Source organism: Notamacropus eugenii, chromosome 1, assembly GCF_028372415.1.
Source record: "Notamacropus eugenii isolate mMacEug1 chromosome 1, mMacEug1.pri_v2, whole genome shotgun sequence".
Taxonomy (NCBI): Eukaryota; Metazoa; Chordata; class Mammalia; order Diprotodontia; family Macropodidae; genus Notamacropus; species Notamacropus eugenii.
Window position 1 is genome coordinate 171,675,955 of NC_092872.1, and position 27,136 is coordinate 171,703,090.

Below are 27,136 nucleotides of genomic sequence, written 5' to 3' on the forward strand. Positions count from 1 at the left end.
AGTAAACATTTGTGGACTTTTTCTAGTGATCTGCCAAAATTGTATTTAAAATGAAGGGTTCTGCAGCTGAGAAAAGGTTCTCTGTGTTTCGCTGAACCAAGTTTATAATGTCATCTGCGGGTGCACTTTTCCAGTACTTGGTGGCACTTCAAAGAATTGTCAATAGGTCTCCCTGACATGATTTTTACAAGATATTGACTAGACTTCACTTTACTCACCTATAGATTGAGAGATAAATATTATCTAGAAAGATGTTGAAATAACTAGAACTGTAGTTCATGTAGTAGAGTGTGATGATTATAAGCAAAAGAGGTACAAATTTATTTTCCCCCAAACTTGGCTTTCATTCTCTCTCTCTCTCTCTGTCTCTCTCTGTTTCTCTCTCTGTATCTCTCGCTCTGTTTTTCTGTCTCTCTAACACATACACACACACACACACACACACACACACACACACACACACACAGAGAGGCAGGTAGGTGACACAGTGGACAGAGTGCCCAGCACTGAATCAGGAAGATCTGAGTTTAAATTCAACCTCAGATATGTACTGGCTGTGTGACCTTGGGCAAGTCACTTAACCCTGTTTTCTTCAGTTTCCTCATCTGTAGAAATGAGCTGCAGAAGAAAATGGCAAACCACTCTAGTATCTTTGCCAAGAAAATCCCAAACAAGGTCACAGAGTCAGATGCAACTGAAACTACTGAAAAACAAGAATGATTATAAAATTACGTAGGAAAAAATTAACTTGCTGTCAGTTCTTAAGCATATATTGAGTTCAGTTGGTTAAGGCATGGAACTAATTGATTCCAAAATTTTAAGCTTACCCTCTATACATATTCAACCAGCTACATTTTACTCCTTAATATTTTTATCTCCAGGGACTAGCATGAAGCTAGTGCTTTATAAATGCTTGTTGACTGATGAATCACTTTTGTGTAGTGTTTTCCTAACAACAATCCTTCAACCTAAATAGTGCAAGTATTAATTTTCCCATTTTATTGATGAGGACACCAAAGTGGGTAGTAAATTATTCACAGTCACACAGATGGTAGAGCTGGGATTTGAATTCAAATTTTCTGATACAAAGGTAAGCAATCTTTCTGCTGTACCTTACTGCCTTCTCTGCATTCATAGCCAGTCCTTTTAACCAGTGGTTACTAGAGGGACAAAGCGAAGAACATGTGTATAGCTCATAGCAAACCTATTGCTACTTCTGGAAAACACTAAAAGCATATATCTGCTATAATCAGTGGATTACTGAGGTCATTTTTGTGATCTGGGTATAAAGCTAATGTCACCTATAACTAAGGACTGAAAAAAGAAAGAGGCAGCTAGGTGATACAGTGAAGAAAGCACTGGGCCTGAGGTCAGACTTCCTGAGTTCAAATCCAGCCTCCGATACTTAGCTGTGTGACTGTGGGCAAGTCACAACTCTATTTGCCTCAGTTTCCCCATCTATAAAATAAGCCGAAGAAGGAGTCTTTGCCAAACCCAAATGGGGTCGCAAAGAGTCAGACATGACTGAAAAATAACTCAGCCACAACAAAGAAGAGAAAGAGACTGGCAAACAGTGATGGCTGCACCCTTCCAGTATCCCCTGTCATTAAAATTTTCATAGTGAGTGGAATAGGTTTAGTGAAGACTTCTCAGATTGTAATTCTTCTCCCAGGGGTGGGGTAAGATTGAGAGGCTCAAGGTTACTATATTTTTAGAACAGAATAATTCCATATAAGGATATAAAACTGTGTAGTACATTAGGGTCTCAGTGATTGGATAAAGTTTACCTAATTCTTCAATGTCTTCATTTCAAAAGGGATTGGTTAGATTTCGTGTCTAGAATGTAAGATCATATTCTCAGCTAATGAGAATAATGGTCAGTGGCGGGGCGGGGGAGGGACTTGCGTTAGGGTCTGTATAAATCACTGTCTTTTCTTTGTCTTCAGCTTTTTCCTGGTAGAGGAATTGCACGATTCTCGAGAATCTAATAAATAAACTTTCTGTCATCACTTTGAGAGGCCTCTGAGTAATTGATTTAAGTAGGGATCTGAGCCATCCCACACAATAGTAACCTTATCCCTTCCCACATCCTTTTATGTAAAACAAGTATTTTTGCCCAGGTTGATAAGATTCATTATAATCCTGAAAATCTCAAGAAGAGTTATCTTCACATCCAATCCTATCCACATGAATTTGGTGCAACTACCTGGGTCTTTATCCCCCTAATAATTCTACTGTGACATAGCTAGTACAAGTCTTATTATCCTTGTTTACACTAGAAACCTATAGCTGGGGGTGCAGGGGTAAATAAAAGATTCATGCTAGTATGCTAATGCTAGAATGCAGATTTTCTGCACACCCTCCTCACTGCCACCTCCTAGAAATTCCTACACATAATTCAAATATTCCTGTCTACATGAAGCCATGCCTGATGCCGCTAGCACCTCCCTTCCTATGTTATCTTGGACCTATTTTACATAAATTCAAAGAAATATATGTTGTCAGACTATAAGATCCTTCAGGGCAAGGAATTTTTTCACTTGTATCTTAATATTCACAAAACTTTGCAGAGCGTCTGACACACAGTAGGTGCTTAATGAATTTTTACTGATTGATTTTTACTCCTAACCTAGTGCTCTTTTCAATGTCCCACAAAGGTTGTCAAACTGACCTCATGGCTTCAGCTGAGGGTTTTTAGATCAGAAGAAGACTCTGTTTCCTTTGTTGTTTGTTCAGAATAAGAAAAAAAATCTTGAAAACAAACAAAACAAAAATAGGTGCTCACGAGTCCAAGAAAACACAGTGTTCAGATCAAGCCATAAAAAGCTAATGAAGAAACATATCTCTCTCACTGGTAGAGATGATTTAGAAAACATTTCCCCCCAAGTTAAGAGTCTGGCTTATTTTGTTTTCTCATTCCCAGGTTGCTTCCTAGGATATGAAAGTCCTCTGGAATCTGACTACATGAGGCTGCTGATCATCTTTTTTCTCCTGCTTCATGGCGACTTTCCAACCATAGCAACAGCTTGAGCACGAAAGCCATCACCCTCTCCAGCATTATGGGCTTCCCAGAGGAGATAGCTTCTCAATAAAACCAAGTCTCTGTACAAAACATGAGCATATATTGTGCACCGATGAGCATCTTTGGCCTTTGAAAATCAGATAAGAGTCTGCCTAATGCCTCGGAAGCCTAGTATATCAGCAACTACATGGCATGGCCTTGATCTTTCCTCTACTTTTGAAGAATACAATGACTGTAGGAGGTGGTAGATTCCTATTTAAAAGCTTCCAAATGCAACTGTTTGCTGCAATGATTGTATCCTAGTCTCCTCATTGATATGCTGTTCAAAGAATCAAAGGAGGCCCTGATTCCCAGGTGGCCTGTTGGAAGTCATCAATATTTAATCTGGGGGTTCTATCAGCCACATCTCTTTTTACTAATAACTGATTCTTCCTATGGAATGGTTTGTGTTGGTTTCTATTTCATAACTTTCCATAAAAGATGAGTGGATAGTCTCATCACTTAGCAGAGCCCAAATCCACCCTGCAAAAATGACACATTACCAAATGGATAGATGCCACTACTCAAGGTCTGTAGAGAAATACAAGCATTCAAAGGCCTCTTTTCTGTCCATTTGGTTTCCATTTGGATTGCTATATTTGTCCCTGAAACTGGGTAAATGTTTTCTAAATCATCCGCACCAGTGAGAGGGGACATATTTCTCTGTTAGCTCCTTATGGTCTGATACATCACATGGAGTGTGTGGTGTCCAGTGTTCTTAAGCACCTGTTTTTTGTGTGTGTTTGGTTTTTGTTCTTGCTTTGACTCAGAGCTAGAATAGATGTCCTTCCTCAAACTGGCTAGGCCACATTGTTTATGTCAGCATAACACCCCAAACTACTGTTTGCAACTGAAATGTGGTTCTTGTTATAACACGTCAAGGTATGAGAGAGGGGGAAGAATACTGATTCTGGAGTCAGTGGGCCTAGTTTCAGATACTACTTCAGATCCTTATTACCTGGGGGACCTTAACACAGGTCAGTCACTTAAATTACCTAAGGTTAAGATTAAGGCAGATAGGGGCTGGGTCTGGAGTCAGGAAGACCTGAGTTAAAATCCACCTTAAACACTTACTAGCATTGTGACCCTGGGCAAATCATTAAGCCTCTGCCTGCCTCAGTTACCTCATCTATAAAATGAGAATAATAGTATCATCTATTTCCCAGAGCTATTGTGATGATAAAATGAGGTGATATTTGTAGAGTTTTACATTTGTTGCTCCATCATTTCAATCATGTCTGACTGCTCATGACCCCATTTGGGATTTTCTTGGCAAGGATACTGGAGTGGTTTGCCATTTCCTTCTCTAGATCATTTTACAGATGGGAAACTGAGGCAAACAGGGTTAAGTGACTTGCCCAGGGTCACACAGCTAGGAAGTGTCTGAGGCTGGATTTGAAGTCTGCTTGACTTAAGGCCCAGTGTTTTATTCACTGTGTCACCTAGCTTCCCAAGCATTATATTATTGCTAGCTATTATTATTACCTAACCTTCCTGGGTCCCCAGTCTCCTCATCTGCAAAATAAGCAGCTAGACTAAATGGCCTAAGGACCCCTTCAAGTTCTAAATCCATGATCCTCCTCTTCATTCTTTAAAAATCATTTTAATTTTTCCATTAGAAAGAATTTTTCTCTCTCCCTTTAAAAAGAGGGGAAATGGAACCCTTGTAATAAATAAACATAGTCAGACAAAAATTTCCATATTGGCCATGTCCAAAAACGCGTGTCCCATTCTGTATGTTAGTGCCTCATCTCTCTGTCATGGGACATAACAACTCTGAGCAATAAGATGATCCATGATGTATGATTCCAGGTGACCAGTGATGAAGGTTACTACCTCCTACACAATCCTTTTCTGACCACTCTCACCCCACCCTCCCTAACAAGAACTCCTTCCAGGAAAATGAGGAGCCCCTAGAGGAAGAACGGCACACCACAAAAGGATCTGAGTAGACCAGCCAGGCTGCCTTGATGAAACTAAGGGAATACTTGACTTCCCCAAGGAGAATTCAAATCATCTCTGTTTCACCAAGAGGGGTGCTGGGCAGCAGACTTCATCTCCAAGTCTAAGAAACCAAATTAAAGCATTGGTTGTTTTAAGATAAAGAAGACTCTCCATAGATACTACACACACACACACACACACACACACACACACACACACACACACAAACACACACACACATACACACACACCAGACTCTAGTTAAAAGGAGCCTATTTGTCCCCACTACAGTGATCATAATGGTAATTTAAATGTGAAGATCTTTCCCATTGATTAATAAGCCCATGTGACCTGCCTGGGTCACATGAAGCCTAAGTCACATGAGTATGTCACATGGAACAGGAAGGAGTGGAACAGGATGGGTAGAACTGGAAGAGGTGGAGCTAGAGCAGAGCTGAGAGGAAGTGAGTCAGAGAACAATCAGAGCTGGGAAAGGCAGCAACTAGTATGAGTGAGAGAGCTCTTTTGTGATTTGTTTAAGGGAGCTGGTTTGTGGAAAGCCTAGCGAGGGAAGGTTTGGGGCTGGTGTTGTCCTCTGCATTGTGATTGTGTATAGATTTTTGTTACTGTGATGAACTTGGCTTTCTGGTGTTGGAATAAATGTTTTGGTTCTGCCTTCCATGTGGAGAATCTGTTGTATTTCCCGATTCAGAATTACACCAGCATATTCATGGCCGCCTGCAGGCACTGTGGAGATTGTGTTGGTGCTACAGTGATAGGGTGACACTTGTTTTGATGTCACTTGTATTATGATTCCTCCAGCCGATGCTTTCTACTTTTTGCATTGTAAAAAGGGAACCCTGCATCCTGAGCCCACTTGGTGCCATCTCCCTAAGTTCTGTTTCTTGCTTTCTTGCTAGGAATCTAACGAACAAATTTAAATTAAAATAGCCATGCCTCACATTCTGAGCCCTGCCAGCGGCCAGGAAAATCTAGACCAATTGTTACCTAGACAATCACAGATATGTCTATGGTTAATCATGTTAAAATCTTGTTTACAAAGCTCACCTACTAGTCCAGATCTCCAGTTTCGTAACTAGGACTAGATGACAACAGTTTTGCCCTATAAAGCCAAAATTTAGGAAGTGCTGACAGTGCTTGCCATCCTCTTATAGCACTGAAATAATTTAATTCTGCAACTAGTTCACAAATTAATTAGCCAACATAAGAAGCTACCAGATCACTCTTCCTTTTGTCCCGTGGTAGCCTCCCCAACAGTATTTGAGGGTATCTTCTTTGCAATTTGCCCCAGATACATTTTGTATTATTTGTTCCAGGCACAAAGATTGCTAGTGACAGGTGTAGCAGAACCCAAAGTAGCATAAAAAGATAGAGGTTTTGCCCCAGGATAATCATACCATCTGAGCCAGTAAGCATTTCCTCCTTTAGAGGTTAGGGTTCCACACATCTTTCCTGAAATATCCCTGCAGCTCACCTTACAGTCATCCTGAGGCTCAGAGCACAACTACCCCCTAAAGATTTCCTGGTGGATAGAGGGACTCTCTTTGACTTCTCTGCATAGACATCACCAAAAGCTCTCTGTTTCCTCCACTGTGCCATCCCCTTCACCCCAAACATGTATCTTCCCATTTCTCCACTACAAATAAATGTGCCCAGGAATAATTGTGTCTAATTATAGCTCTGTGTTTGACCAAATTCCTTATTGTATCATTCGCTTTGCAGAAAGGCAATCTCAATGTGTAAAAACTCATAGAAATTACAAATCTTTTTTATTTGTAGCATCTGGTGACTCACTTTATAGAATTCTGAATTCCCCTCAGCCACAAGCCCATACCACTGACAGTCACTGTTGCACTTTAAAAAGTTGGTTGTCTTACATTTTTGTGTTTCTTACCTTCCTTCAATCCAGGTCAACCTCTTTAGTTCTTACAACCATTTTGTTATTGTTGTTAATGTTCATCCTTCATTCTCATTCTCAAAGAGAGCTAATGAGATCACAAGGGTGAAGTGTTGACAAGTGCATGAACTGGATTTAAGGGAGGCAGAGCTGAACAAAGTCAAGAGCTACTTTAATGCTTCCAAAGGGGGAGAAAAAACACAACTGGCCACTTACCAGCTACATGGGTAAGTCACCTTAGGTAAGTCACTCAACCCCTGTGGGTCTCAGTTTCCTCCCATGTAAAATGACAGAGTTGAATTAGATCATCTCTGTAATTCCTTCCAGCTGACTCAGATGGTATGAGTCTATGAAATAGGTTCTGAGCAGCCAAAAAGAATGACGCGCTCTCCTCCTGTCAAGGATTGACCTGAAAGAAGCTAGTTTTTCAGTCTCATTCAAGGATAAGCTTTGACATTGCTATTTCTCATCTAAACTCTTATCTAAACACAAAGATAATCTTGCATATTCTGCATTCCCATTTAGTAATATATTGAACATTAGCATTAATAATTTATTAGAATTCATAGTTTCCTTTCAATTAATGCATCTGAATTGATATAACGATGTCAGAAGATGGAGGTCTAGTGTTATGCCTCAGGGATGTGTCCTTGTTAATGATTTGAATGAAGGTATAGATGACCTGCTTGTCAAATTTGCAGATGGCATGAACAAAGACCTAAAAAGCTACAGTCCCAAAAGACCTCAGTATGTTAGAATGACTGGGAAACTCTTACAAGATGAGATTTAATGGGCAGAAATGTAAAACTTTATGCATGGGTTCAAAAAATCAGTAGTAAAAGGACAAGATGAAAGAGATATGAACAGTTCATGTATCTTCTAGGTCAGTAACCTGATTATTTTTCTAATCACCTTGGTTTCATAGAATTTGGATATTATGGGATTATTTTTCCTGAAAATTAACTCTGTAAAAGCATAGGATCTTGAACTGAAAAGAAATGATCAAAGCTTAAAACCTACCCTAACCCTCACTTCCATAAAAGCACAGGATGTTAAATCGTCAAAGGATATGAACAGGCAGTTCTCAGAGGAAGAAATTAAAGATATCTATAGTCATATGAAAAAATGTGCTAAGATGCAAATCAAAACAACTCTGAGGTACCACATCACACCTATCAGATTGGCTAACATGACAAAACAGGAAGATGATGAATACTGGAGAAGATAGGGAAGAGTTGGAACACTAACTCATTGCTGGTGGAGCTGTGAGCTGATCCAACCATTCTGGAGAGCAATTTTGAACTATGCCCAAAGGGCTATAAAAATGTGCATGCTCTTTGACCCAGCAATACTGCTTCTAGGACTGTATCCCAAAGAGATCATAAAAATGGGGGAAGAACCTACATGTACAAAAATATTTATAGTAGCTCTTTTTGTGGTGGCCAAGAATTGGAAATGGAGGAAATACCCCTCGATTGGGGAATGGCTGAATAAGCTGTGGTATATGAATGTAAGAAAATACTATTGTGTTATAAGAAATGATGAACAGACAGACTTCAGAAAAACCTGGAAAGACTTATATGAACTGATACTGAATGAAGAGAGCAGAACCAGGAGAACATCGTACATAGTAACAGCCACAGTGTGTGACGACTATTTCTGAAAGACTTAGCCCTTCACAGCGATACAAGGACCTAAAACATTCCCAAAGGACTCATGATGCAAAATGCCATCCACATCGAGAGAAAGAACTATGGAATTGGATCTCAGAATGAAGCAGACTGTTTTCTCTTTTGCTTTGTTTTGGTTCGTTTTGGTTTTTCTCATGGTTTCTCCTATTCATGTTAATTCTTCTATGCAACATGACTAAGTTGAAAATGTTTAATAAGAATGTATGTGTAGAACCCATATATATTGTATGCCATCTTGGGGAGAGAGGGGAAAAGGATGAGGAGAAAATTTAAAACATATGGAAATGACTGTTGAAAATTGAAAACAAATTAATTTTTAGAAAACATAGAATCTTGAACTGGAAAGAAATCATCAAAGTACAAAACCTACCCTAGCCCCCACTTCACAGAAAAGGAAACCAAGGCTTAAAGAGTCCAAGTGTTATTTAGATAGTAAGCAGCAAAGTTGGGATTCAAGTCATATCATCTGACTTGAAATTCACCAGATATCATGGTGATTCACAGCAATTTTTTTTCTAGAACTGGGATTTTCACAATATATAAGGGAGAGTTAGCTTTTTAGGAATGAAACACAAGAGAACTCAGAACTGATTTTTCCCACCCATGTCTTAGACATATTTTGTCCTTTGGGAATTTCCTTCTTCTAAGCAGGAATTAAGAATATCAAAATACATATATATTCTTTGCAGGAGGAGGACATTTCTAAATTGAGAACGGATTCATAATTCCAGTGTTGTTTTGTTTTTCTTCTGGAATAGAAATGAAAGTTAATTGCAGCAGGAACACTTTTGAAAGACCCAGCAAGATGAAAAAAGGGACAGATGCTTCTTTTTTCTTTATTTTTGAAATGAAGATTTGTCCATCTTAATTATTATATTCTGGTTTACTTCACGGGTTGCTGTAGCCAAGGAAAAAAAGTCACTACCTCATGGGACAACCTTTTGGTAATGATGATGGAATGGTGAACATCATAAGCATGGGACTTGGAATCCGGAGATCTAGGAATGAATCCTAAATCAAACATTAGCTGTATAATCAAGGGCAAGTCACTTGATAAGGTCAAAGAATCTCTGAGTTATTTGGAATCTCAAAAGCCATTTAGCCAAACGTATATTTGAACAAATATCTCTTCTATAATATATCTGATAAGTGGGCTTCTAACCTTTGCTTAAAAACCTCCATTGAAGGGAAAGCCATTACCTCCCAAAGTAGCCCATCCCTCTTTTGTACAGCTCTAATTGTTGGGAAATTCTCCCTTCTATCAAACTTAAATCTGACTCTATATAACTCGCATCTTACTTCAATTCAATACTTTGTCCATTCAATCCTTATTTGGATTTCTAAACACATATACCACCCAGCTTCCTCTTCTCCTGGTTAAACACCCCACCCCCTTAGGTCTTCCTCAGTCATGTATTCAAAGTCCTTTGATATCTTGGTTGCTTTTCTCTGTATACTTTAGAGCTTATCAATATTCTTTTCAATACATAACATGCCTTGAGAAAAGAGCATGTAGGACAGAGTACAGCAGAAATGCCACCTTTCTGTGTTCTTCTCTGAACATAGTCTAAAATCCCATTAAAATTTGTGATGGCCATATCACAGTATTGACTTATATTGAACATAGAAACCTCAACAACATCAAACCTTTTTTTCTTTGCAATGAATTACTTCCATCTCTCCCCTGTCTTTGTGCTTATGAAGTTGTGTGTATGTGTTTAAGTGTATAATTTTGCCTTTACCTCATATTATGTCCCATATTATTTCTTTATGCCCAAAGTTATTACCATGGAGAATATTTTGGATCCTGAATCTGTCAGCCAGTGGAATGGCTACCCTTCCTTGCTTTGTGTCATCTGCAAATTTGAGAAACATGCCATGTATATCGTTGCTGTTGAGTCATTTCAGTTGTATCCAACCCTCCGTGACCTCATTTGGCATGTTTTTATCAAAAATACTAGAGTGGTTTGCTCTTTCCTTCTCCATTTCATTTTATAGATGAGGAAACTAAGACAAAAAGAGTCAAGTGACTTGCCCAAGATCACACAACTAGTCTGAGGCTGGATTTGATTTCAGATCCTTCTGACTCCATGCCAGGTACTCTATCCATTGTGTCAACTAGCTGCCCTTAAACCATCTATACCTTTAGCCAAATTGTTGTTAAAAATGTTTTTTAAAAGTACAGGGTCAAAGTTAGAGAATGTTCCATTAAAGGATATCCTTTTTTAGTTGGCATCCAATTTGGGGGTTCAGCCATTTAGCAAGTTCTGAATCAATAGAAATGTGCCTTTATTTAGCCCCACATCTCTCCATTCCACAAAAATAGGAGAAATTATCAAATTCTTTGCTAGACTGTAAGTAAGCTGTATCTAACATTTCCTTTTCTACCATTCTTATAGTACTGTCAGATAAGATGAGGTTAGTGTAGCATGACACGATCTTGATGAATCTATGAATCTCTTTGTAATCAATGCTTTCTTTTCTATATATTCATATACCATCTCTTAAATAATGCTTCAATACTTTAGTATATCTGTGATCTCATCAATAGGTATCTCCACTGGTGATGCATATTGTAACCTACCCATGTGTTCTTATCCTGTGCCACTCCTATACATGTCCTCTGATGAATCCTATGTAGACAATACTCCAAATATGATAGATTTCTTGACATGGTATAGTTATCAATGGATCATACTAACTACCCATTAATTATCCCCTGCTTTTCTACTTGACTAACACTTCCTTTTCCAGCCATGAATCCCTCTGATGATATCCTTAGCATTTCTTATAATATAGTTCTTCCTTCTAATGATGCAGTTAGGTGGCACTATGGATAGAGCATTAGTCCTACAGTCAGGTAGACAAGTTCAAATCTGGCATAGAACACTGACTAGTTGTATGACCTTGGGCAAGTTACTTAATGTCTACATCCCTTAGTTTCCCAATAGCACCCACATCACAAGATCGCTGTAAGGAACAAATAAGAAAATATTTGTAAAGTGTTTAGCATACTGCCTAGTATGTAGTAGGTATTTAATTAAATGCTTTCCCCTCATTCCTCCTTCCCTATTATATTTCATTGTACTCATACCCACTATGTGCTTCTCCACTGTCCTTTGGGCTACCTGTAACTTTAATTGGAGATTGGAATTCCATGATATGTATGTAATATCACTAATAGACTATTGGTGTTTAAAAAAAAGATTAGCTTTTGTTTCAGGGAAACTGGGCTTAGTAAAACCCCTGTGCAATTCCTTAAAGGCAACAAAACCCTTTCTCATCTTCCTATTAAGTTTTGATCTCTAATCATTGTCCACTTACCATGTCTCTCCATGATATATTTAATGATGGACCAGCTCTACAAACTGTCGATCTAACTTTATATCACTGTCTGGACAAAAGACATTCTTCAACCCATCAATAATGCCAATCTCTTCTATAATTTTGCCAAGAATTAAGTCAAGCTCACTGGCCCATAGTTTGCAGTGTTTGATTTTATTCTTTTCTATAAAATCAGGACAATAGTTGCCTGTGATCAGTCCTGAAGCACGTCTACCATTCTTCACAATCTTTCAACGATCACTGACAATAGTCCATCAATTACATCCACTAGGTTTTCTTTCCCAATAACATAACTTAGTTTTTCTGAGGCTGGTGACTTTCACTCACCAAGTGAGGGGTATCAAATCTCTATTAGCCATTTTTATATTGTCCTTTATAGTCTAGAACCCAGAAGAAAAAGGACGGCAAAATGAGAGCTGATCAGTTCCACTTCCTGTGTCACTAGTTATCACCACTCCTTTCACCTGCGCAGCAAAACTATCCCTTGCTTGTATTTGCATCCAAATATAGTAAATACTTAATAAATACTTGTTGCCTTGCCTTGGCTTCTTTGATCCTCCTTTTTAACCCCAATATAGCAATCAACAAATAAATAAATAACTTTTTGTGGTCTTTAGGCTTTTTGGCTAGCCTCAGCTTACTCTGAGGTTTACCATTCCCAGAATTATTCTTATCAAAACATAGACATTTTTGTATTCATCTTCCAATCATCAGCCTTGCTCCCATCTACTGAACATTTTGGTCAATAACCTGTGCATCCACATCATCCTGTTTATATGATCCTTGCCCGTTCCCTCCTTGTCATAATCGCCTCTTTTAATACTTTTAGAATTTTATCCAAGACCAATCTCCACCTTTCCTGGGTTGACTCCACCTCTAGATTTTTGCTTGTGGTTTCTTATTTATTCTTACTCTGATTCTTTTGAAACTGACTCTCCCAAATTCTAGACTACGTGCCATATCGTGCGCATAGTTCCCCCTATCACAAATTCTAAGATGTAGTTAGTGGTCATTCACCTCCCAATAAATTTCTCATTGTATTTACCCCCAGTGAACCAGGACCTTCCTATTTTTGAGAATTGGGTCTAAAGATAAAAGTTCCTTTTGTTGGTTTCTTCTCTTTCTTAAGGATGGCATTACCATTAAGGCAAGTCAAGAAATTCTTAGCTAATCTGCGTTTGGCAGAGAAATAGCTTTGATAGATAGCATGCAATTGACATTCCCCAGCATCGGGCCTCTCTTCCAGTCTTCTGAACTTCAGTTTCCACACCTATAAATTGGGTATAATAATTCATCCCCAACCAATCTCATGGGGTTATTGAGAAGTAAGTGCCTTGTAAACCTTAAAGCATTATATGAATAAGTTGATTTATCATCATCATTATAACTATGTTTAGCTCATTGGTCCTCAAATAATAGATTACACTTAGTCTGTCACAGGACACATTCTAAAGGTACTAATAATTACACAATTATTAGACTGTCAAGCAATATTAATCTAACTGGAGGAACTTTTTAACATGGAAACAGGATCACAGGATTATAGATTTTGATCTAGAAGGGATGTTAAAGGCCATTTAATATAATGTCATAATTTTACAGATAGAAAACTGAGGCTCAGAACAGTTAAATGACTTGCTTATGGTCACACAGACAGCAGGCATCAGAGGTGGGATATGACCTCAGTCTTCTTGTCTCCAGATCCAGCACTTCATGTATTTATTGGTCCAGTGACCAAGAAGTAGATGCACTACTGTAAAAACCAAGACAGACTCACTAATACATAAATCACAATGCATAAAGAAATTAGAACTAAATATAAAGATGGAACTGATGACAGGCTGATCAGAAAAGGAGATGAGTAACAGAAATGAGGGATGAAAGGGGAATAATCCAAGCAGCTCATTGGTGAGAGTAAAACTGAGTATTGATGGTGGTTCCTCTGAGTATTAAGGATTTTATGGAAAGACATGAAAAGGATATGAGCTACACTAGGAGAAGGGAGGAAATAAGCATTTATGTAGTACCTACTATATGCTAGGCACTGTGCTACATGCTTTTTTTTTTTTTTTTTTTACAAATTATTATTTTATTCAATACTCACAACAACCCTGCAGCCTAGGTCCTATTACAATCACCATTTTACAGTTGAGAAAACTAAGACAAAACTAAGAGGTGAAGTGGCTTGTGCAGCAATATTCAGCTACTAAATGTTGAAAGCTAGATTTTAACTCAGGTCTTTCGGATTCCAGGTCCAAGTTTCCACCAGCTGCTGGGAGGAGTGAGGATGAAATCCAAGAACCAAAATACCAAGTTTTAGAAGCATTTTCCATATTATTTCACCCTAATTTCACTTGGTTTTTTAATAAATTTTCATGTTCATTGTGTGTTTGGACCATTATTCAATAAAAGAATTGAAACAGCTTTAATATGTAAAAGAAGAAAAAACTAGGGAAATACCCATGTCTGGTCAGCAGATAGTCTATAATTAGTCTACAATCTATAATATAGTATGGCCTTAGGAAAGGCACTTAAATCTCCCCAGTTTCCTTGTTTATATAATATGAACTTCAGACTGTAAGGTAACTAATGTCTTTTCCAGTACCAACCTTCTCAGATTCAGTGGCAATTAACAGACACAAAAAGACTTGTAGAAAATGCTCATTGCCACACAAGAAAAACTGTCAGAGACCTAAAAGGTGATGAATAAGCAAGAATCTTTTCTAAGTTGGACTGTTCATGAGACCAAGGAGAAGTCTACCTTTGAAGGGATGGGAGAAAGTGGTTGAGCAGCAAGGACCTGCCACAGAGGGTCAAGCTGGACTTAGAATCATAGGAGACTAATGCTATTCAAGATCTAACATATCCACTAGTTCTAATCTCTCACTTTATGTTCTAAAACTGAGGCTCTGAAGGACAGAATGAATGGTTTGCCTAATATCATACAGTGAGCTAGAGGCAGAGACAGGATTTGAAGCCTGGACTCCCAGTCCGGTGTATTTTTGACTATACTACTGTTGTTCAGTCATTTCAGTCATGTCTGACTCTTTGTGACCTCATTTGGGGTTTTCTTGGCAAAGATACTAGGTTGATTTGCTATTTCCTTCTCAGCTCATTTTATAGATGAGGAAACTGGGGCAAACAGGGTTAAGTGACATGCCCAGGGTCACACAGCTAGTAAATGTCTGAGATCAGGTCCTCCTTGACTCTACGCCTGGCACTCTATCCACTGTGTTATCAAACTGCCCACTCTCACTTCCTCCCAATTTCTAACCTCATGCTTAATGACATCATGCATGATGACACCAACACATAGAGTAAAAGCCCTATTGGCCAAATGCCACTTTGCCTAGAAGGTATAGTCAATACGAAGCATCATGAAATCTCCCTGAACTACTGGAGAGATCTTGTCTATTTAAATTTACTTTCTCATTCATCTCAAGATGAGCCTTACTCTCTTTCTTCAACTCTACCATAGTGGCAAATCAATCTGTCTTTTGCTAGGCTTACCATGAGAAAGATGAGAAGATAGGTAGACTTCTTTCCCCTATCCACCCTTAACCACCATTATGGTGATTGCTCCCATATAACAGCTAGGGTAGAGGAAATTAAATAGACCAGCTTGCACCTAGATCTCTGTCTGCCTTTTCTGCTCTATTTTTCAGTTTCCTGAGTAAATGATACAACATCAATGGTGTGCTGGTAAAAGTTTAACAACCAGATCTCCAAAAACAAAATGTACACACAACACACTTTTAAATGTAATCTGCATTATTTCCTGATGTATAGGGATAATGCACAAAACAATAAATCAATCCTTGATTTGTAAAGTTTGCTAATTTCTTGGTGTCACTGAACATTTAACGATCAGCTCTCATGAGCCAGTTCAAGCTGACTCCAGCACCCCACCCCCCCACCCCACCCCGTAGAACAAATACCTTGAGATATACAGGCTTAGAGATGACTTTGTGAATTCAAGACTAGTGACGAGCAAACTTTCTTCATCGGTGAAAATGACCACCAGAAGAAAAATAAGCCCAAACTCTGGTCTAGATTGGTAGAAGGCACTAATCTGGAATTGTTGGACAGAGCATAACATAGGTAAATGTAGCAAAGTCTATTCACAGAGGTAAATGTAGCAAAGTCCATTCAGCCGACTTGAAACTGATTCACATTTCACTAGTTATGACTCAGCTCTGGTAGATTGTAACAATTGTTAATAACTTAGTGATGATTTCCATCTTGTCAGTGTGCATTTTAGGGTATTTTGTGTTTGGCATTTCTTTTGTAGGCAGGAAATAAATACCTGCCCTCTTCCTACTTCATGTTGTACATGGAATACTTTGCTATTCTCCATTTTGGGGACAGACAAGACAAGGGCAGAACTTAAGTTTTGGGTACATCTTCTTGAGGGAAACTGGGATGAGGGTGCAAATAGTCAAAGACTGTGGGAGATAAACAGGGTTTTTACCCCTATCACTAGAGCCCAGCCTCCAAGAGAACTGAATTTGGTCCGTGCTTGGTTCCTTAGCAGAATGCCCCTCGCTAAAGAAGGAAGAGGGTACAGTTCTCCCAATGAGTCATTTTTAATGTTAGATGAGGAAAACGCATTAGCTGCTGTGGATCTTTCCAGAGGAAAGCTTCTAGGGCCTTGCCAAACCACTCTAGAAATAAATCACATTTATAATGATTTTGTGTAGTTTTCCCATTCTTTCCCTCTATCTATCCACAAATAAACTGCAAGGTAAGAACTTTGTCTGACAAGCACAACACGTTACAGAGGAGCATTAGATTTAGGAGGAGATGTCCCAAATTCTAGCTCTGCCAGCAATGAGCCATGTGATCTCAAGACATTAATCTACTAAAACTCAGTTTCCTTTTCTGTACATTTGTGGCTCATTCATTCAGAAGATATTGATCAATGACTATGTGCAATGCATACTGGGGAGAGCTCAGAGATAAATTTGGCCCCATGCCCTCATGTAGTCTCCAATCTCGCAGGATGACAGTACTTGTACTGATGATATCCCTGAATGTTTGTAAGACCTGAAAGTGATCTATGTTCATAAGAGTCCTTTAGAAAGATAAACAATATACAAAAACAAGCCATGATTATAGCCATTCTTACTCTGATAAACTCAGTTGATATCATTAGGGCATGGTTCATTCCAGTTAATCAATGATTCTGGTTTGTAGAATTGCCGTATTTGTTATTTAGTCCAGGAATGGGGAACCTGTGACCTTAAGGTCATATGAGGCTTTCTAGGTCCTTGGGTGTAGCCTTTTGACTGAGTCCATGTTTTACACAACAAATCCTTTTATTAAGGGCATTTGTTCTGTGAAGTTAAGATTCAGTCAAAGGGCCCCACTTGAGGACATGGAGAGCCACATGTGGCCTCTCTACCTCTGGTTTAGTCACTTCAGTCATGTCTGACTCTTCATGATCCCATCTGGGGTTTTCTTGGCAAAGATATTGGAATGGTTTGCTATTTCCTTCTCCAGCTCATTTTACAGGTGAGGGAACTGTGCCAATCAGGGCTAAGTGACTTGCCCAGGGTCACACAGCTCGTAAATGCCTGAGGTCAGATTTGAACTCAGAAGATGAGTCTTCCTTACTCCAGGCCTGGCACTCTAACCATTGAGTCACCTAGTTGCCTAAAGCTTCATTTAAATTTTACATACATACATACATATATATATATATACATATACATATACATATATATATACACACACACTTATTACTCACACTAAAGTGAACCCTCTGCTGCTGATGATTCAGAAGGTATTTTGGAATTCAGAGGACATTTTGAGATCTTGCAGTCCCTCAAGGTCATGATTCTTTAATTTGATTCTTATAATATTCCCTGAACACCTGCTATATGCTTTGACCTTTGCTTTGACACAGAAGAAGACAGGGATATGATCTCTGCTTTCAAAGAGCATATAATCTAACTGGGGAGTCAGGGCTTAAACAAATGGATCAATTAGAGAACAAGGCTAGTGTATAAATAAAATTGAAACTTTCAGATTTATAGCACAGGAAATAAATAAACATTTAGTGGAAAAGTTTACTGTTGGCAAGAGTCACCAGGGAAGGTTTCATGGAAGAGATGGATTTTTTTTAGAAGGGCTCAGGTGGTGCAGTGGATAGAGTGCAGGGCCTGGAGTCAGGAAGACTCTTCTTCCTGAGTTCAAATCTAGCCTTGGAAACTTACTAGCTCTGTGACCCTGGGTAAGTCACTTATCTCTTTTTAATTCCATTTCTACTTATGCAAAGTGAGCTGAAAAAGGAAATGGCACACTACTGCGCTATCTCTGCCAAGAAATCTGCAAATGGAGTTATGAATAATTGAATATGCCTGAAATGACTGGGCAACAAGAACAACAAACAGCCAAAGAGGTGGTCTATATTAATGAATATTTCAAATAATTGAAGCTTAATAATTGAAGATTTCAGTGCCCCCCTTCTTTTCTTTCAATTTTACCCATTTGCATTGGATACCTCTCTAAAATCTCTTTAAAACTTTCTCTCCTTTTCATACAAAAGATACTTCAGATACTTCAAAGACCAGTGGTTTCCTCAATGTGGGTATTTCATCCACTAATACAGATTATAACCTCCTCTCTGCCTCAGTGGTTGATTTTGCATGAGTGGCTGAGAACATTCATCCATTGGTGTCCATCTTGTGGTGATGAGTGCCTCTGAATTTAAGGAGGCCAACCTTGGCATGATAGACACAATCTGTCCCAACACCTGTATTCAAAATATTCCTAGCTTGGTAGGAACTACCAGAAAATGGTGTCTCCTGGAATAACCTTTGAAGAAGGCAGAGTCACCTCTATACTACGATAAGTTACCAGAATAGGTCTTTCACAGAAGAAACTGAGTTTATGAAACATAATTTAAGATTTTCTTACCAATTTAAAATCATCATTACAGATGTCTTATGTTATAATACTGAGATGCCCTCGATGGTTAAAAGTATATGAGGGATATTTCAATTTTTTACTAAATAGCCTTGCTGCTTAATGTTTTTGTCAGTTGTGTTGCCTGACCTTTACAACTTTTCTGTTGCTTCCCTTGTTGTGCTTTCCATTTTCACCATTATACCATCCCCTTCCGATCTTTTATGGAATGGGAAACCAGACACCCAACGCTAGTTAACACTATGTGTAAAAGAAGAGTGAACAAGTTCTGAGGGGAACCCTGAGGTATTTCCCTGTGAATAAAGCACATGAACTTTAATCGTAGACTGTCTAACTTCTAGTCTGCCTACTCAGAAATCTTTTATTATTTCCTTCTTGTTTTCAATTGTATTCTGGAGAATTGCGACTGCTATATAAGTTTCCTTAAGATATAAAAGAGTACGCTATGGATGCTTATGATTTCCTCTTAGATGATCCCTCCCCATACAATTTTTGAAGTCTCATAGCATCCAGGATTTAGTCTCATCTCATAAAGTCACATGGCTGCATCTATAAAGGTTAATGTTTATTTCAAGATGCTGTTTTGCACACTGGGTGGTGGAATAAGCAACCTTTAACTGAATTCCCAAGATAGATTTTGATAATTTATTAAGGATGGAAGCAGGCAGAGAGTAACATTTGTTAATGATAAAAATGAGTTAAAAGGAGAGTTGGGAGATGGTGCATTTTTATGATTAAGATGTACTCTCAGCACAAAATATCAAGAAAGCAGTTAAATGAGCATCAGTTGACTATCTCCTCCTTTCAGAGGATCTTCCCCAGAATTTCTTACCCAACCTCACAGATTATTTGCTGGAGAAACATTTTGCCTGGAAAATTGTTTCAGCAAGATGATGAGATGATAGAATTGTTCCATTATGGAGAATTGCCTGCAAATTTTAACAAGGGAAACCCAGAACGAGAAGTGCGATCAGCACCATACAAAGGGACAAATCCTGAGCCAAGAATAAAAATAGGCTCTTAAAACTGAAAAGGGCCCTTGCTATCTTTCATACGCTAACTGAAAAACCCCATTACAATTCGTTTGTTTAATTTGAATCTGTTTATTGAATGCTGTTTTATGTTAGCAGGATTGCTTTACAGAGAGCCTGCCAGAAATGTTTATTAACTCTAAGATCTCTGAGGAAAACCAGCTCTTGGCATCTCAGAATGCTGCCCTCATAGGATGCCCTGCTAGGCACTACCCATTTCCTTTCTACCTTTACATACGTGCTCACTTCCCAAGAAAGCTGCATTTCCCAGATACCACTCTTCAGAAAAGCTGCTGGACCTCAGCAAACCATTAAACCTAGTAAAAGATTCATGTTTCCCATGATCAAGGCCAAGGTTAAACAAAAAGTGTGTTGTAATGGGCATTTAGAACATCTGGGTTCTAGTCGTGGCTCTCTCATTAATTAGTCATATGACCTTAGGTAAGTTAATTTCCTCTCCTTCTTCCTCAGTTTCCTCATTTGAAATTGAGAAAGTTGGATTAAATCAGGGGTCTTTAACTTTTTTCCTTCATGGGCATCTCTAGCAATCCTTTGAAGTCTATTGGCCCTTTTGAGCCAACTGGATTTCATAGAAGCAGATAGGTTTCATAATGGATAAAATTCATATTGGACCTATAATCAGAAAAACTTGAGTTCAAATCTAGCCTGGTACACTAGTTGTGTGACCTTGTGCAAGTCATTTAACCGCACTTTTTTCAACTGTAAAATGGGGATAATATCAGCACCTACCTCATAGCTTGGCACATAATAGGAGCTACAAAAATGCTTATCCCCATCCCCTCTTCTCAGAATGATGTTTTTAATGCATAAAATAAAAGACATAGAATTATAAAGAAAACTTATTATACAGAATTATGGTTATCGAAGTAGTAAAAAAACAAATTCATAAACCCTACATGTGTGTGTTTGTCCTTCATTGCCAAAGAAGATCATGCTATCAGAGAAGTAATGAAATGACTTGCACTTGACTTTGTTTTGAGAGAGGGAGGGCTGTACAGGGCCTCACTTCTCCTCCAGAGCCATCTGAATCCAGTGACCAGATATTTATCAGGATGACTAGGTGACTTGACCAAGGTCACACAGCTAGTGACTGTCAAGTATCTGAGGTGAGATTTGAACTCAGGTCCTCCTGACTCCTGCACTGATGCCCTATCCACCATACCACCTAGCTGCACCTAAACCTCATGTAAAGAACTCCTGGATTAGATCATTCCAAAGATCCATTCCATTTAGAAACAGCTGCATAATAGAAACAATGCTGGAAACAGAGTCAGGACAGACTTGCATTCAGATCCTACCTCTAATATATATTTATTTTGGGACTGAAACAAAAAGGGTTAAATGATTTGCCCAGGGTCACACAGCTAGCATGTGTCTGAGGTCAGATTTGAACTCAGGAAGATGAATCTTCCTGTCTCCAGATCTGGCAGTCTACCCACTGCACCATCTAGCTATCCTTCGTATATATTGTGATGTTGTGAAATGAAGCTGTTTCTCTGAACTTTAGATTCCTCATGTGTAAAATGAATCAATAATACCTATCATACCTACTTCCTAGGGTTGATGTGAGGACAAACACAATGTGTATACAGCATTATAAAAATGTCAAGTATTATTATTATTTCAACCCTGGCATAACACGAACCTATGCGGTTAGAATCTCAGAGCCAGTTCTTGACGTTAGCAGCTTTAATTAGGAGCAGACAGATATCTTAGGCATACCCACCTTCTTACAGCTTTTATTGGGCCATCTTTTTTTTTAATCATATTGGTCTGAATGTAGGATGGAGGTTCCCATGAAAATGGGCTCTAAAAAAATGAGATCTCTTTAAGAATTCAAAGATAGATACACATACATGTGTGTATACAAGTGCATAATACATATACATGTGTATGTGTGCATAAGCAGTTTGCTGGGGCATGTGTGCCTGCCATGGAGGTTTCCTACATTCCCTACCACCTGGGTGAGGGTAACTTCCTTTGATTGGCTGGTAGCCAGAAAGGCTTAGTCTTTCAAACTGACCGGACTGGGCATTCTCTTTCCAGCTGATTCCTTCCTGCTCTGTATAGAGGATATATAGAGATCACATTTCACCCACGTAGAGAGCTCCACAAACTGAGCTGATCAGGGAAGAGCTCTCTGTTTCACCCTGGGCTCCAAAAAAAAGGAGCAAAGTTTGCATTTACTTTGGTCATTTCCTGTGTCCTCAGTTTCAGGTGTAAGCAGTGATCCCCATGGTCTTGGGACCAGAATTCCAGGCAGGTTGGTGAGGTCAAGCAGCTCGGAAGGGAAACCCAGAGGAGCAGAGGGAACTGGTACTTCAGCCAGAGGCAGGGTTTGGGCTTAGTCAGTCCTTGGGTCTATGCTCTATAGCAGTCATGTCAAACTTAAAAGGAAACAGGAAAACTCAAATGGGAAAGAAATGGGAAAGCATCCCTCAGGGTTACAGAGACACCTCTGCTCTCCAGGGACTGAGCTAAGCTGTGAACCTAGTCCTCTCTCCCCTTCCCCCCAACCCCAGACTAAAGTGATATGAGGCAAAATGAGTTAAGGTAATGGGGAAGCAAGTTTGTGTATTTGTGATTATACCTTCTGAAGTAAATATTCCTTTATAAAAACTAATCTATTAGTGGTATAATGAACTCAGGGTAAAGGGAAACCCTTCTACACTTAAGGTGTAGAAGTGAGCTAGAGTCATTTATAGGGTATAGACACCCCAATTTCCCTTAAGAGTACTGAAGAAACCTACAGAGGAGTAAAATGTAACATTCCTGTCCAGGCAATGGGGGGCCAGGTTTGCAGGGTTATAAAAATATATATGTAGTATATATGTATATACGTGTAGACATGTGTAGACGCATATTTGTTTTTGTTGTTTAGTCATTTCAGTCATGTCCAACCTTTAGTGACCTCATTTGGGACAGTTTTCCATTTTCTTCTCCAGTTCCTTTCACAGATGAGAAAACTGAAACAAACAGGGTTGAATGACTTGCCCAAGGTCACACAGTTAGTATGCGTCTGAGGCTAGATTTGAACTTCCTGACTCCAGGCCCTGCACTCTATCCACTATGCCATAGCTGCCCTTTGTACATCCACCCACCCACACACACACACACACAGGTATATATACATATATAGTTGCATAGGTATAAGCTGAAAAATTACAGCAATTATAAGACATGATCAAGTTTTATAAAAATTAGATTTTGAGATAATATATAGAACAATTTGATATTCGTTTATTTCTCTCAAACTGATCCATCTCAACTTTTAGGCTTCTAAAAGGCAAAAATAATCTTTATATAATTCTGTTGAGAGCATAGCAGTGTTTAATGCACAAATCAATACTCGGAACCCCAGCATTTCAGAGCTGCAGAGAACATTAGAAATCATTTCATTCGATTCTTTCATTTTACACATGAGCAAACAAAACCCCTGAGAGATAAAAGTGACTGACCCAAGGTCACACAGTAAAGTCTTCTGATTCCTTCATATAGACTACGATGGCCTTCGATTTCTTAACAACTACAACAGCTCATTATTGAGTCTTTCTTAAGCTCAAAGCCAACTAAAACTTCCCAGATCTTTCCCAGATGAGCCATAAAATCTTTAGCTTTGGACAAAGGAAAAAAATGGCACCAAACAATGCTACTTATCAAGAGCAGCTATGAGGTTGCATTCAGGAACATCATCATTTAATTACCTATTATTGGCTAGAACTAGTAAATGAGTGGACCTTGAATTAAAATGAAAGGATAGAAGAAAAGGAAAGGAGAGAAAAAATGATAGAAATGTTATATCCACACATTTATCAGGCACGTACTATGTGAAAATTTTCACTATACTAGGAATATGAAGATACAGATGCCACACACCAGTGGCTCAAATGAAAGACAAAATTCAGGTTTTTAAAACTAATTTCAAACATAAAAAAGACTAATTTTTTTCAAAATTCCCAGCACGAAAGTGGTGTCCCAGTGTTATTATCATATGGTATGAGCCTCCTTTCTGTCAATTATTACTAATTTGGTGATTTTTCAGCAGCTGAGGAATTGTGAACAGAAGTAAGTTTAGAGAAAGACAAATACCCTAGGACACCATTCAAACATACTAGAATATCTTTTTACCCAAAGACATGTTCTCAGATCATCTGATGCTACTTATTTCCAGGTATATCTTGCAGTGGCTAAATGTACAAACCAACTATATGACTTTCTCAATGATACCCAACTTAATTTCACTACTGCAGGCATCATAAACACAGAAAACAGGAGCCTAAGGAGTTTGACAAATGGTAAGTCTCTTCATCACCATACCATGCTCCATTTTTATAGTACTATATGATCTAGAAAGCTTTCATATGAATTATCTCATCTCAGCCTCCCAACAACCCCACAACAATGGTATCAAAGTCATATGGTTCTGTTAATATCTACATAAGGGTCCCTACTGGCTGCATATTGACTTAGTTTTAAAATATAATGTTCTGTGCATTTTTTTCATTTTGTTAAATGTTTCCCAATTATATTTCAATCTGGCTCAGGTCACTCAGAAGAGTTTCAGGCCACATGGGCTGAAAGTTTGACACATCTGTCCTGCCACATAGAGAGAGGAAGTATTATTGGTAATAATCGCAATGGTAGATAAGATTTACATAGTTACTCTGTGCCATGCTGTGCTAAGCACTTTATAATCATTATTTCATTGGATCCTCACAACAACTCTGGGAGATAAGTACTATTTTACCACCATTACCCATTTTACAGATGAAAAGATTGAGGTTGAGTAAATAACCTAAAGTCACCTGCCCAGTGGGAAACCTTGAACTAGGGCCCAGATGTCCTGATTTCTAATCCCCTCCTCTTTCCACTACATCATCCAGTCTACACAATCTTTAATTTAGGTGGCAGTTTTCTTTGGAGGGTCCAAAGGATTTAGCCCTTAGCTCCATCTCCTTTCAAAGGGCAATATTTGTACTCTATCTGCAGATAGTTGAAGTAGTTCTTTATATGTTCATGCAAGCTAGTTTCTCAAGCTGAAAAATTTGGGAACAGAAATCAAATAATTAATCAATCAACATTTATTAAGCGCTTAATATATACCAAGCACTATATTAAGCAGTAGTTTTATTTTTCTTTTATCCCAGTCCCTCTCCAGGATTTAGGGTAAAAGTGCACATAATAAACATCACAGGTGATGGTCATCTCTCTTACTCTTAAAGATTTATAGGGAGGAAGAACCATCTACCCTTTTGGGAAAAGACATGCTTATCAAATTTGAAGATGACATAAGGCTGAGATGCACTGGATGACAAATTTAGGATCCAAAAAAATCTTGACAAGCTAGAGCATCAAGATCAATCTAACATGATCAAATTCAATCAACAAAAATTATGAAGTCTTGAGCAGCAGCGGGTCCGCAGATCTCTCAACCCACAGGTGCCAAAGGTCAGTGGCAGGGTTTTTTCAGTTGGCCAGGAAGGAAGAAGGGCCTTCCCATAGCTCTGGCCTAAGGCAGCCGAAGAGGCCACATCAGGCAGGCAGCAGCAGTTCCCACTGGAGCCTGCATAGCTGCCCGCATCCATTTTTGGAGTGTAAAAACCCCTGGGGGCACTGAGGAGCTGAATATTACCACAGCCCTGTGTAGAGGCCCTGAGGGAACTGATTTTTATCTCAGAATGGCAGCCCTGCCCATCCAGCTTATCTGAAAATCAGCCCCCAGTGCTGACTTGGCAGAACTGGAGACCAGGTGGAGAGAGGTAACTGCTAGGATTCAGGGCACAAAAATCTTTCCCTGCTCCCAGACCAGTGTACATCCTTGATTGTGCCATCTTGGAGGAACTGAGATCTTACGGACTCCCAGAATATACCCTACTCTTGACAAAGGACCCAAAAGTCAAGTAACTGGTTGGGGAAATGCCCAAAAAGGGAAAAAAAAATAAGATTATTGAAGGTTACTTTCTTGGTAAACAGATATGTTCTCCCATTCTTTTGGATGAGGAAGAACAATGTTTACCATCAGGCAAAGACATAAAAGTCAAGGCTTCTGTATCCCAAACATCCAAACTAAATATTCAATGGGCTCAGGCCATGGAAGAGCTCAAAAAGGATTTTGAAAATCAAGTAAGAGAGGGGGAGGAAAAACTGGGAAGAGAAATGAGAGACATGCAAGAAAAGCATGAAAAGCAGGTCAACAGCTTGCTAAAGGAGACCCAAAAAAATGCTGAAGAAAATAACACCTTGAAAAATAGGCTAACTCAATTGGCAAAAGAGGGTCAAAAAGCCAATGAGGAGAAGAATGCTTTCAAAAGCAGAATTAGCCAAATGGAAAAGGAGGTTCAAAAGCTCACTGAAGAAAATAGTTCTTTCAAAATTAGAATGGAACAGATGGAGGCTAATGACTTCATAAGAAACCAAGAAATCACAGAACAAAACCAAAAGAATGAAAAAATGGAAGATAATATGAAATATCTCATTGGAAAAACAACTGACCTGGAAAACTGATCCAGGAGAGACAATTTAAAAATTATGGGACTACCTGAAAGCCATGATCAAAAGAAGAGCCTAGACATCATCTTTCATGAAATTATCAAGGAAAACTGCCCTGAGATTCTAGAACCAGAGGGCAAAATAAGTATTCAAGGAATCCACCGATCACCACCTGAAAGAGATCCAAAAAGAGAAACTCCTAGGAACATTGTGGCCAAATTCCAGAGTTCCCTGGTGAAGGAGAAAATATTGCAAGCAGCTAGAAAGAAACAATTCAAGTATTGTGGAAATACAATCAGGATAACACAAGATCTAGCAGCTTCTACATTAAGGGATCGAAGGGCATGGAATACGATATTCCAGAAGTCAAAGTAACTAGGACTAAAACCAAGAATCACCTACTCAACAAAAGTATAATACTTCAGAGGAAAAAATGGTCTTTCAGTTGAATGAAAGAGTACTTTTTAATTCAAATGAAAGAGGACTTTCAAGCATTCTTGATGAGAAGAGCAGAGCTGAAAAGAAAATTTGATTTTCAAACACAAGAATCAAGAGAAGCTTGAAAAGGTAAACAGTAAAGAGAAATCATAAGACACTTACTAAAGTTGAACTATATACATTCCTACATGGAAAGACAATATTTGTAATTCTTGAAACTTTTTTTATTATCTGGGCAGTTGCTGGGATTACACACACACACACACAC